Source organism: Achroia grisella, unplaced genomic scaffold (assembly GCF_030625045.1).
Source record: "Achroia grisella isolate CSIRO2021 unplaced genomic scaffold, CSIRO_AGI_Agris_v1 utg3539, whole genome shotgun sequence".
Taxonomy (NCBI): domain Eukaryota; kingdom Metazoa; phylum Arthropoda; class Insecta; order Lepidoptera; family Pyralidae; genus Achroia; species Achroia grisella.
This window is the reverse complement of record NW_026712814.1, coordinates 562791-576258: the sequence shown is the minus strand read 5'-3', so window position 1 is coordinate 576258 and position 13468 is coordinate 562791. Positions and strand designations below refer to the sequence as shown.

Genomic DNA, 13468 nt, shown 5'->3' with positions numbered 1-13468 from the left:
CGCCCGGGCCCAGCCCCGCCGCCGGGCCCGCGCCCGCGCCCGCGCCCGCGCCGCACCCCGCGCCCGCCCCGCACCCCGCGCCCGCCCCGCCCTCCTGCGACTCCGCGTCCGCCGCGGGGCCCACTCCGTTGTGTGAACCGTGATCTGTAATCACAACCACGATATACGTGACGAGAACTGGCACATTTTATTATTATTCAGTTTTAAATATTACATAGAATTTAAAAATATTATGTTGTATATATTAAAGATATACTTGTTTAACATATTTAAAATGTAACATTTCGACGACGTCATTGGTCTACCGGTCTTGCACACCGCTTTACGACCGATGGTCGCGGGTTCGATTCCTCGCACGGTACAAACATTTGTATTCATGAGTATAATAGTTTGTATCGGTTTGGGTGTTTTCTATGTATGATATGTATTTACAAAAAAATATCTATGTATATGTATCAGTTATCTAGTAACCATAACACAAGCTTTAGCTAGCTTAACTTGGGTCTAGATGGCGCTGTAGGAATTGTCCTGATATTATTATTATTACGACAGTGACTAATATTACATTACATTATATTAAAACACCAATTTGCTACATATAAAAATACAATTCTGTTCTTGTGAATTCCCACAGACTACATAAAATTAAACTGTTCCCATAATATTAGTACAGACTAAAAAAGTCTACTTACCATCAGCTAGGGAGAGAAGGTGATCAGCGGAGGAGCACCGGGCGGGGCGACCACGGACTGTGTGGTGGGCAGCTCGTCCAAGTCGAACGATCTGGACATGAGCCGCCGCTGGCTCCGCGCTTTGTCCGGACTGTCCGTTGTCCGGCTCGTCCTCTCCGGGACTGGCTTCCACATGATTCGGTGAATCCAGGTTGAATCTATAATCATTGGGGAAGGGGGATTGTTAGTAACGTGACTAACCCTATTACTAGCAATGTACCATGTCAGGTTGCCTTCCAGGCGGTTTCTTCTGGTAACCATCGTGATAAATATCTGGTGAACTTACCATCGAACTGATGTCCCACCCGCGTAAATCATTAGCACAGGCGGATGAAATATTCCATCATCATTCATTAAAAAAAAAAATATTAATAAATTATAAAGACAGGGCAGGGCAGACATCCCATCGTCCACGGGAAACCATCAGGGGACCACCAGATGGAAGGACATAAAAACCATAGCTCCTAAGAATATCCTTCAATTCTTGTTATCTAGGCCTATGCAGCGAACTCTAAAAAAGGGCGAGCCCAACAGATCTATGTAGATTGCAGTGCTACAGGTTATCTTTATCATAAAGTGATATTCCAAAGCCTTCAATAAAAAAATGGATTGTGTGCTGGGGTACTTAGTAGAAGTGATATTTCAACAGATACCACTTCTCTTCTCCGTACCTCGCGCGGCTGCCGTTGTTCTCTTTCCGCCGCCAGCCATTCTCTTTCTCTCACAACTAGCTATATTGTCCCCCCACCACGCGACGGTACTTATTTTCTTGATCGATTTTTTTTATAACACAGGGCACAAACGAGTATGGTCCTCACCTGATGGTAAGTGATTACCGCCGCCCATGAGCAACCGCAACACTAGGGATATTGCAAGTGTGTTGTTGAAATATCCTAATATACGTCTCTACAGATATTTCGCTTCCAATACATAATAAAGTTACAAACCTGGTCCGTAGCGCCCTAGTGAGCTGCTGCATGGCCACAGCATCGGAAGTAGGCGGTGTGTTGGCATCGACGGCGCGCGTGCTTAACACTCGCGTGTTTGGATCTTCAGAGTCGAACGACAAAGGGTAACCTGAATGTAAAATTTTATAGTAAAATTAATAATACAGTCATTTGGTAGTTTTACCTGGAAAGTTTGTGTACACTTTACAGTGCTCGTACGCCAAAACTATTGACTTCGTGAAAATAAGGTATATATTGTAGGTAGGAAGATTATTTATAGTTCTAATTTCATTTTTATATAACTGTTTTTATCGTAATATAAGTTTGAAATCGTAATATAAATATTGTTAAAAAAAACTTTTAAGCGCCACTTTAGCATTGTATATTTTTATTAATTTACCTCTCATCATTGGATATTCATGAGTATGATTGTTTGTATTATTGGGTGTTTTCTATGTATATTATGGGACACAGTCCTAGATTCATCAAAATAATAATTGCATTTAATAATGTCCAGTAAGACAAATTCAATATTGTCTACTAAGCACTGCTGTGTCTAAACTGTGTCACCCCACCTTACCTTTTCTTACTGTTATTTAGTATATAAGATCAATATTTCTATGTACATATTGTCAGTTTATTATCATCTACATCGTATGTAATTACAAAAACATTGTATTTATGTATTTATATCAGTGTTCTTGTACCTATAACACAAGGCCTGCTTGCTTGGGACTAGAAGGCGATCTGTAAATTGTCCTGAGATGTTATTATTATTACATAATTTTAGGCAATATTCAGCTCCCCGTAGTTTCAGTAAAGCAAAAATGTAAATGTATAGCATAGCATTCCCAAGTAAGATTACGTGAAATCTGACGTAACTCTTGTTAGTAATAAACTGATTAGCTATTACGCATGAGTTATGAAGCGAGACGAATTCAGATATGGCCTACAGATCGATTTCCGCTCCATGTAACTTCTAATTTATGCGTTACATGGTCTCTGTCATGGATTAGTAGCTCACTGTCTTCGTTTACGAAAGTGAGTGCGGAGTCTATGGTAACCCATCGACTACTACCTATCTGTACTATCGTATATAATAATGTTGATTTACTTTTTATTTATTTTAGGCTATTACGCCCTATTATAAATACCTAATAGATTAACATACATACTAATTAATATATATGCTTTATTGCACTTTTAAATACAAGGTTTGAATATGTGTTACAAATTTTGTTGTTGTTTGCAAAGGACTTATCTCTAAAAGAGATCGCTTCCAATCAACCTAAAACAGTAATATTATATTTTTATAATACTACGATATTGAAATTGTCTGTGTGATCACGGCAATGTGTCACGATAGCGCCGATACACCACTCTTCGGCCAGTAGACCTCCTTCATAAAGGTGGGCAGCATGTTGGTGGGGACGCGGGCCACAAACGCCTTGAAACTCGCGTTCTAGCTCGGCTTCAGCTGTATCACCCTCAATGTTAAGTTACTCTTGGTTCGTATATAATCGACAATGTCCTGTTCCTTAATTAGTTAATACTCATAGTAGTATTAAAATCGCGCATACAGCTATGACGTGCTCGTCAGCCTACTGCGGCTGCACGCCGTGCGATATTGTGCGTCTGTGGCGCATTACGTTTGCGCGGGAAAATAAAAATAACTACAAAATGGCTTCTTCTGCAGATATTCTGTTTAATTGTTATTCTCTTCATTATTAATTATTTTATACTATTTATGTCATCAATTTAAATTTATTATAGTAAAATACCTATACAATAAACCTGAATAAATACAGACCCTAGTAATATACCTAACAAATAATAATAACAAATCAATACAATTCAAACAGCATCATCTAGGCCAAACTAATAAAAAAAAATTGTTACGGCAAATAAAGGTATTATTTTAAACTAGGTTGTTACTCCAGTCAGCTCGTGACCATGGCTAGTGCAACCTAGTCGAAAAGTCGAGAGGTTTGCCATAAAATTATTCATTTGAATAACCCGTTAATAAACAATCTTAATTTGATGTGAAGATACAATGTGTCACGTGGACTGAAATAGTCAAAAGATACATAGATAAATATCACAAAAAATAGGTAGTCACGGATAATAGCTACTGTTACTATTGCCATATTAAAACCTGTATCACTAATAACCAACTATTTAACAAATTTTGTATTATGTTGCAATCCTAAATTGGATTAGTGATTTAAGACTGAAGTAATCGCCGATTACATTATCCAATTGTTGCAGACAATTTACCTAATTACGCGATTCTAATCATGTGAAAAATTTCAGGTTTTCAGTTACATACTAGCTGCAGATTTTGATAAACTAAAGAGGAAACGCCACTACACATCCTATGTGGTTGTAGCTCACTCATGCATAAATGTAATTTCTCCTTTCAGAAGTGTACACTCTATCCTGAGGAGATAAAAACCATCTCTCCTAAGAATATCCTTCAATTCATGTCCCTTACGGGTCTAGGTAGCGAACTTTGAATAAGGGCGAGCACAATAGATCTATACAGGTCGCAGTGTTACAGGTCATAAGCACTTGATAATAGCCCAAATCCCCCAATAAAAAAAAAATAGGTCAGTTAGCGGTCAGGCAAGCCATTTACGCGTGGTTTGCAAGGGAACCGCGTGGAGGTCAAACTGACATAGAGTCTTAGCGTTCTCCAAAGACATAAATAAAGAATAAAAAAGAGTTGTAATATTGTTACGAAAGTTAGGTACACATCGAACTACGCTAGTAAAAACTTGTTCTTGTTCTTGACGGGTCTAAGTAGCGAACTCTGAAAAGGGCGAGCACAATAGATATGTGTTTTCGCAGTGCTACAGGTCCAAGCACCTGACGATACCTCTCAGAACTATTGAATATGCATAGAAAATTTCATAAAAATCAGTCAAATCGTTTCGGAATAGTACCTATGTAAACAACTATTTAATCAATTTCGTATTATGTTGCAATCCTAAATTGCATTAGTGATTTAAGACTGAACTAATCGCGGATTACATTATCCAATTGTTACACACCATTACGCGACTCTAATCATGTGAAAAATTTCAAGTTTTCAGTTACATACTAGCTATGCCTGTGACTTCATCTACGATAATCCATTTTATAGATGAGAACGGTATTGTTAGTAATATGGACTGATAACCCTATTGCGAGCAATGTACCATGTCAGGTTGAGCTCCACGTGGTTCCCCTAGAAAACCGTTAGTGCAGGCAAGTGCACCATTCCATTATCATCCATAACAAAATATACATATAAAGCACTCAGACCAGTACAAACTATCATACTGAATTACAATACAAATGTTTGTGTTCTACGAGGAATCGAACCCGCGACCATCGGAAGTATAGCGGTGTGCTGAACCGCTAGACCACAGAGGCCGTCGCTATACAGGAATATACTCACCGCGTACGAGGTGCAGCGTGACGTCAGTTCCGGGTGCAATGGACTGGAACATCTGCGCCACCTGCGCCTGCGTGAGGCCGCGGACTGCACGCGATCCAACGCCCACAACTACGTCTCCTGGCCGGAGCGCGCCTGCAGAGAACATACCACAAGGGTAGCATTAATGCATACGGCGGGCCTGATATAATAATAATAACAATAATATCTTAGGACAATTTCTCACGACGCCGCCTAGTCCCAAGCTAAGCTGAGCTGAGTCTCCATAAGGACTAGACTACTGAAATATTTCGATATTTTTTTTTTGGTAAATACACAAAACACCCAGATTCATACGAACAGTCTTATAAATACAAATGTTTGTACCATGCTAGGAATCGAACCCGTGACCATCGGATGTAAGACGGTGTGCTATACCGCTAAACCACCGAGGCCGTCAAATGTATGTATGTAATCCTTAACATCGAATGTACATTGAAATATCCGTTACTTCGTATGAATTTTTTTAGATAATAGAAAGCCTAATCTCTTACATATTATTGAAATTGATGAGACGTAATTCACTGTATGGCCTCTTCTTACTAATATTATAAACGTGAAAGTTTGTATGGATGAATAGATATATGGATGGATGCTAGTCTTGCACTCAAAAACTACGGAATCGGTTTTGATGAAACTTTACAGTAACATAGCTTATACATCGGAAGAACACATAGGCTATAAATTTTATGCGGGCACAGCTAGTACCAAAATAATAAATAAATTATTAAACTTAAGTAATCATAATAAGCATCGTTGCTTTAGTGCTATACTACCTTGAATTACTCTTCAAGAGGTAGTGAGATCAAAGCTGGATGTCACAAAAAAAAAAAAAATAAGTTCGTCGGATGATTGATACAATACTAGTATATATTCTCATATAAAATATATATTACCATCTATCCAGGCAGGACTGTGCGGTACGATGCTGCGAATCTGTAGATAGCCTTCCGTCTCGGGTATACCTTCCGCTCCAATTAACGTGAAACCCAAGCCCTGTGAATAATATGTAGAGTTGCACATTAAAGAGATTCACGTGAAACAACCGAGCCGAGTTTTAAACATTTTCATTAAAATAACATTACATATATTTTATGTATATTAACCAATGTAAAAAACTTCTTTACAAATATAGCAAGTCAGATATATATATATATACTAAACTGATTAAAAACTTTATTTATACAGAAATAAAAATATATATACTAGAACAATGAATCTAAAACTTTTAAAGATTTAAAACATATATACATTACGTTAGATGTGATGTAAATGTAATAAGGGCACTATCTAAACTGCAACTATAATTATAGTCTAATAGTGTAAAAAAAAAAATACCGTACACTCAATTTAAATAGAAATTAATTATAATTAGTCCGCAGAAGATTTAATTAAATGCAATTTATGACATTTTAAAATAATTTAAGTCAATAGTCTAGTAGAGTAAAAAAAAATTACGTACTCTCAATTCAAATATAAATTAATGAATATTTAATTAACAATTACTTTTAGTCCGCAGAATATATTTTAATTAAATGCAATTAAATCAAAATATCTTTATTCATGTAAGTCTACAGACTCTTATGATATGTCAAATCTACCGGTCAGGTCCGAATGATTTCGAGACGAGAAGAACTGACAAGAAACTCAGCTCTTACTGTTTTCAAATATTATTTCCAATTACTCAGGTTCGTTTTTAAATTAAAATTTGGGAGAATAGAGTGACCATCGCATATGCTATAGCAATTTTGTCAAAGGCAAATAGTCCAATTAGTGTTTGTTATTCGAACACTGATTTTTGACATTTTAGCATAATTAAGATCAGAAAGCCATCTGCATGGGAGATAACAATACATATGACTTTCTTCTTTTTTGAGAGGCAGGACGCTGGGAGAGGGTATGGCTCCTTAGCTGCTCGCATAAGGAAAGATGATGCAAATCGGTTGGTGCGAGCAGGGAAGTCAATTGTATACGATGAAGCCACTCTCTACGTCTTATTGTATGGTGGTGGAAGGGTGCTGGAGGAATTAGGCTATGGAGTTCCTGAGCCCATGGCAAATGCAGCTTATAGTCTACCTTTTTATTTAAAAAAACAATCAGGTCAGGGGTGAAATAGGAGAGTAAAGTTAAGCAGACGAAATCGTGGGTAATTGCTGGTTTATCATAATAGTTTTAAATATTCAAATACCTGTGTGCTTTTCGTAAGTGTGAGAGTGAATCTATCGCCGCGAAGCTCTCCTGTGGGCGTTGCGCCGTTTGGTTGACTGCTGCCGCCATTTTCTGCAGCTAATTTTTCAGCTAAAAAAATAATCATTATAATCGTTATCATACTATTATTCCAAATTATGTTGTAATCATTAGGCCAGCTTGTTTCTGTTGTTGATAGCCTATTTGTACATGGGTCACATAATGCGGAACAAAAATACAGTCTTCTGCAATTAATCGTACAGGGAAAAATCGAGGGTTGCCGAAGACCAGGCAGACTTTGTGGTTGAAAAACGTCAGGAATGAAAAACGTATACTTTAAGACGAGCACCAGGTACCTTTTCAGGACTGCCGTAAATAAAGATCGCCATAATTATCGTCAACCTTCGATAGATATGAGGCTATGGGTATTATAGCCTTATGGCATTAGAACCAATAGGAGCGATGAGCAATGAAAAGTAAGGGGAAAAAACAGAGAAATTTTAACATAGAGGAAATTGGACGAATTTATTAATTATATGATTTACAATTAGTTTTACGTTAAAATGTAACTTATTACTTTTCCCTTAAAAGATATTATTAGGGGTGTTGTGGAAAGTCTCTTAAAGTGTCTTATGGAAAGTGTATAATATGAATGTGGATGTAAAGGGAGGGGACGCCCTAAGAAAATATGGATGGGTTGTGTGAAAGATGATATGAATAAAAGAAGAGTACGCTCTAATATGACGATCGATAAAGAGCAGTAGAAGAGAATGACATACTGCGCCGACCCCAAATAATGGAATAAAGGCAAGGCAATGATGATGAATGATGATTAGGGGTGTTGTGGCCTAGTAGTCTATCTTGTACTGCAGACCTGAGCGGTGAGTTTGAATCTGGTCAACACCAAAATCGAGTGTAACTTGTCTTGTCTTGTAGTTATCAATCCAGTTACGGATACCGGTGATTTATTTAAATTTTATTGATTTTTATAATAGGCGGGCTTAATGCTTAAACCTAGCCACTCTCTAAGTTGGCTGGTAGATAATGCTAATAGCATTCTCTACCAGCCAACTTAGAGAGTGCATAGATACTCGAAGGCGGTTTAACGTTTACTAAATATAATTATATAATATATATATTTATTTACTTATTTACGTCATATACAGTCACATATAGCTTTACAGTTTCCCAATATGCCCACTTCGGAAGATTGCATACATATACACACTAGTTACTAATATATATGCACTAATTACAAAGAAAACATCATAATTTTACATAAATAATCTACTGCCATCCTATGAAAATCCAGCAAATTACAAGTAAATATGTGTAGATCTGGAAATCGACTAACTACACCGTTGCGTAGACTCAATGCCAGAGAAATGGCCTGTTTGGTCAGCTCTGTATATACTTATACTACATACAAACATATTATGAGCATCCATACATATATACGGTTACCATTAGGTACTCGTTTATAGTATAAAAAAGAGTATGTCTAGAACCATTAAAACATTTTAATGAAGTGCCTTGGGAACCTTTGTGCTTCAAAATGTTTGTATACATGTCTGATATAATTATTTCCTCTCTGTTTGCCATTTACCTATCAATCTTTCACGGTAGTTAGTCATTATGTATGAATAATTCTAACAATTATCTTCATTCACCACGACTTTTACTTAGTTGATTGCTATCATTTGCATGCGAATCTCGGAATGGTAGACATATTTGCATATTTGTAGTGAGAACCCAGTATTGTTAAATCAATGTGACCATCGAGAAATAGCAATAAATTTTAGATATAGTACATATGTATACTTTTGCATACTTTTTTTTTTACTACGACGGTGGCAAACAAACATATGGCTTATCTCATGGTAAAGGGTTACAGTAGCTTATGAACGCCTGAAACACCAGGTGTGTCACGTGCGCGTTGTCGACCTTTAAACCTTAATATATACATAACAATCCTCTTGAAAAACCCTATGCTATAGTCACTTGTTATATTGTTATATATACATACTTATTGTCTCGCCTGTCTCTCATTAGGGTAGGCAGAGACTAAGGAACGCTAAATGAAATATATAACTCCTTTCCTCCAGGTTGTGATTACTTCAGATTTTTTTAAATAATGGTATACTCATGCCTCTCCAGTCAAATTTGTTGCTAGCATCATTTCTTTTATAGATATTTAAATGAATGTTATATCTCTTTTTTGTATGTCAGTTTTTACTTTTGTTTCAAGCTCTCTTGGGAATTGTTTTTTTTTTAATAATCTCTCCGGTCACAAGGTCTACATTATTACTCTTAGATTAAGAATAATACTGGGTTGTCACTACAAAGAATACAGTATTTTCAATGTAACTTACCCCTCAACCTCCTAGCCTGAAGCACTGGGTTTTCATACTGTGTTCTTCTATTAATATGGTCCACATAGTAAGAGCCATATCTTTCATCCGTGACACGCTCCCATCCATATGGTAGTTCATCCTCACCACATTCACCCAGAGAATGTTTCCTTACTCTCGCTAACCGAGGGTCCAGCCAGTGAGAGGTGCCAGTATTGTGGCTGGAAATAAAAAATGCATTACTTTTGAATCTCAAGTCAATGACCAATCAGCACCGATTTCAGAGAGGATGTTCCAACTGCGAATTAGCCTGCAACGAAACTTTTACTACATCTGTTCATAGTTTTCCATAGATTACAAGATAGACAACTGAACTGAATGGTAGGGAAATAATATTATTACAAACACTTGACGTTCATAAGCGGCTAAAATGTTCTACATTAATAAATTATTATGATTTTATTTGATTCAATAGAGAACAAAAGCAAATCAACTTGGAAAATAGTACTCATTAATTAAACCGGATTGGTACCTCAGAAAATACATACATTCTTGGTAGTTCATAAATAACTTTAAATTATAACTTATTGCATTACATAAAATGTATATACTTATGTTATATTTTTTCAATAATTCTTCTATACAGAGATAAATGCACAACTATTTATTTTGTATTTTTTTATTTATTTTTACAATAAATAAATTCCCTAAAAAATAATGCTACAATTAAGTATGGAATATAGCAAACATTATATAATCTATTACAATGTAACATACAATTACTTATCAATGAAATACTTTACAAACAGTACAAAACTATTTTCACAAGTTTCACTTTTTGCATGTGTTAATTTAATTTACCTTACCTTTTCGCTTTCTTTGAATTACATAAAGATACAAGACCTTTGAAAAACCACATTGTACACAATTTAAAATATATAAATAAATAAATAAAAATATTTTTATATATTAAAAGAAGTAAATTAATTATATCTTAATACAAGTTTGTATAAACTTGAAGGATAAGTCCAACACACTATATAATATGAAACTTGTTTTTTTAAACTATTTATTTTTTTAAATCTGTAATAATATGTTATATAACTAGATATATTATCTGTGTACTATATTTCAAGAGACTAGAATCTTCACTAAACCTGACCAGGATGGGTTTATAAGAACAATGTAATATTTTTAGTATACCAACATTAAATATTTACTTTCAATGTGTTTGGATAATCAAAAAATACTGGCCTGTGTTTTATCATGTGTGAGTACATGAAAAAGTCATGTATAGTTACAGAAAATAAACAAATTTTTAATTTTATGACATGTTTATGTTACAGGCAAATTTATTAATTTGTAGTTAGTATAGGTGAAAACAGATAACCTGATTCAAAATGGGTACAGCAGTACTAGATATATGTGATATTCACAAACATTCAAACTTATATAGCCTTTATTCTGATAGTAAAGTTAATTTTATTGTTGTTTATTACTATTTCAGCGCCTCGGTTTGTCAGCTTGTGCTAAGAGATAGGCCTTCTCTAATAGACTCCATGTTCCTCTGTCTAACACATTTATATAAGAGAGTTAAGACAAATAGTCTTAAATCAGTATCAATAATTAATTATATCATTAAAATAATTATGAGTATTTCAATTTACTTACTCAATGAAATATGTTTCCCCTGATGGTGTAAATGCTTTTTCCCACATTGGTGGCAATGGTCCTAAATTGTATTCATTTTCATTTTCTCTCTTATGATTTGGATCTCTCTCACACCTATAACAGACCCTCCAACAGTGCCTGCAGTACCGGAGCTATGTGTTGAAATACCAGCAGAAGATAATCTGTCTGAATCCATTGAATTTTGGGCCATTTTATTCACTCATTTTAAATACAAAATACTGGCACTCTCCAATACATCGGCAAATTTCTTGGTTTGAAAATTTAAATAAAGAACACCTCTTCACAGGACACTACAGTCACAACACCAATTTTTTTTCAAAAATTCTCAAGCACAGTCATCAGTACGGAATTTTCACAAAAACAAAACAATATCTTCTTGCCAGTGACCACGTATGATCATTTTCGGGTCTGATGACTGTTTCGATGGGTTCGATTTATTTACCTGCTCAAAATGAGCGAGCATGTAGGTAAAGATAAACACAATTCTTTATTTTCCCGTTCAATCATGTCAAAATCATATTATAACAACAAATAATTCATAACACTCTGGTTGCATTGATGTAATGCACTCGATTGCAGGTGCATCGTAACGAAGCTAAATACAAGCATTTATTAAGCGCAAACCACACAGTAATCTATGATTTTAACGTCAACAATAACGGTAAATTGATAACGTGAATACTATTTCTTTGTAAATGTCCGATTTGAATGAAGTTTACTTTCTCACAAACAGGTGAATAGCACAGCACAAATAACGCCAAACTTTTTGAAAGTAGGTGCAACAAGTGGAATGGAAGCACTGAGTTACAAACTACAGCTGTTTGTTTGAACTTATGTGATTAATTAATTCTATAGGTCGTTGCTTTATACACGGAGTAATTTTAGTTCATAAAGTTTTGTTTTTATTATCGTGCATTATTTATTAATAATTAAATAATCTTTAATTGATGTTTGACAAAGATGAATTAATTATTATTATTATGGTTAACATGTTTATTTAGTTTCATTCATTCATTCATTCAATTATTATTTTTAATTATTTACTTCGAGATCGAGAGTTCAATAAAAATCGGAGAAAAAACGGTAAAAGAGAAAAGTTAATAATTTTTTAATTGTTTTAATGTATTATTATATCTTTTATAAAAAGAAAATTCAAACTAACCCACAGTGTTGCCAAATACAATTTAAAATACGAGAACTGTGATAAACTTATAAAACGGTAGATATTTGTAGCAATGAAATAAAAATGTAAAAATAAATCGGCAGATGAAAGACTATTTTAATAAATAATAGTTTACTGCAGTAAAAAAATGCAATTAGACTTTTTTAACGAATTTTTCGTTTTGTGAATTTTAACATCCTTCATTATGAAGATTTAAGTAAGATTTGTTGCGTAATTGTTATCATTATTAAAACATTGTAATCTAAAAGGATTATAAACAATTTACAATATTTCTTGATGTCCTAAATTAAAACGGTAAACAGAAATCGTATTAAGCAAAAGCAAAACTAGACATTTTAAACTGAATACTATTCTTATTCATACTTTCATTATTCAATAGATAGCAGTAGCTCTGCAGAACATATATTTTAATTTTATAAGTGTATAATAGATGGCGCTTAAGAAAGAAATGTACAAAAAAATTGTCGTTCTTAAATCCATCGATCGATTTTGGAAACTAATTTCCATCCAATGATATTGGATAGCTATATCCTAACAACGTATTAATTCCATTGAATATTTCGTATCTAGTAAAAGAAATAACTTAACTGATATTGTTAATGAAATTTTCGGTTTAATCTTTATTAAGTTTCAAAAGGACGCTTCCTCCATCATAACACTAATCAAAGAATTTTCAAAATCCTATCAAACACACAAACTGTCGCTTTATAATTTTAGTTTAAATGTAATGTAGTAATAATTATTATATGGCGCATAGCCATATATCTACCATATAATAATCAACAGTGGGAAACCAGAGCTCAATAAATTATCCCTTTGAGTAAGAAAAAATAATCATAAAACATCTGTTCATAATAATTTTGAAGATCTTCTAATTAAAGAATGCTATCATTAGAATA

At 34.5% G+C, this 13468-nt stretch overlaps 1 pseudogene; it reads right to left on the bottom strand.

Moving 5' to 3' along the window:
• Positions 1–9: 9 nt before the first annotated feature.
• On the bottom strand, positions 10–11680 carry LOC131843880 (membrane-associated guanylate kinase, WW and PDZ domain-containing protein 2-like; annotated as a pseudogene).
• Between the last annotated feature and the right edge of the window lie 1788 nt (positions 11681–13468).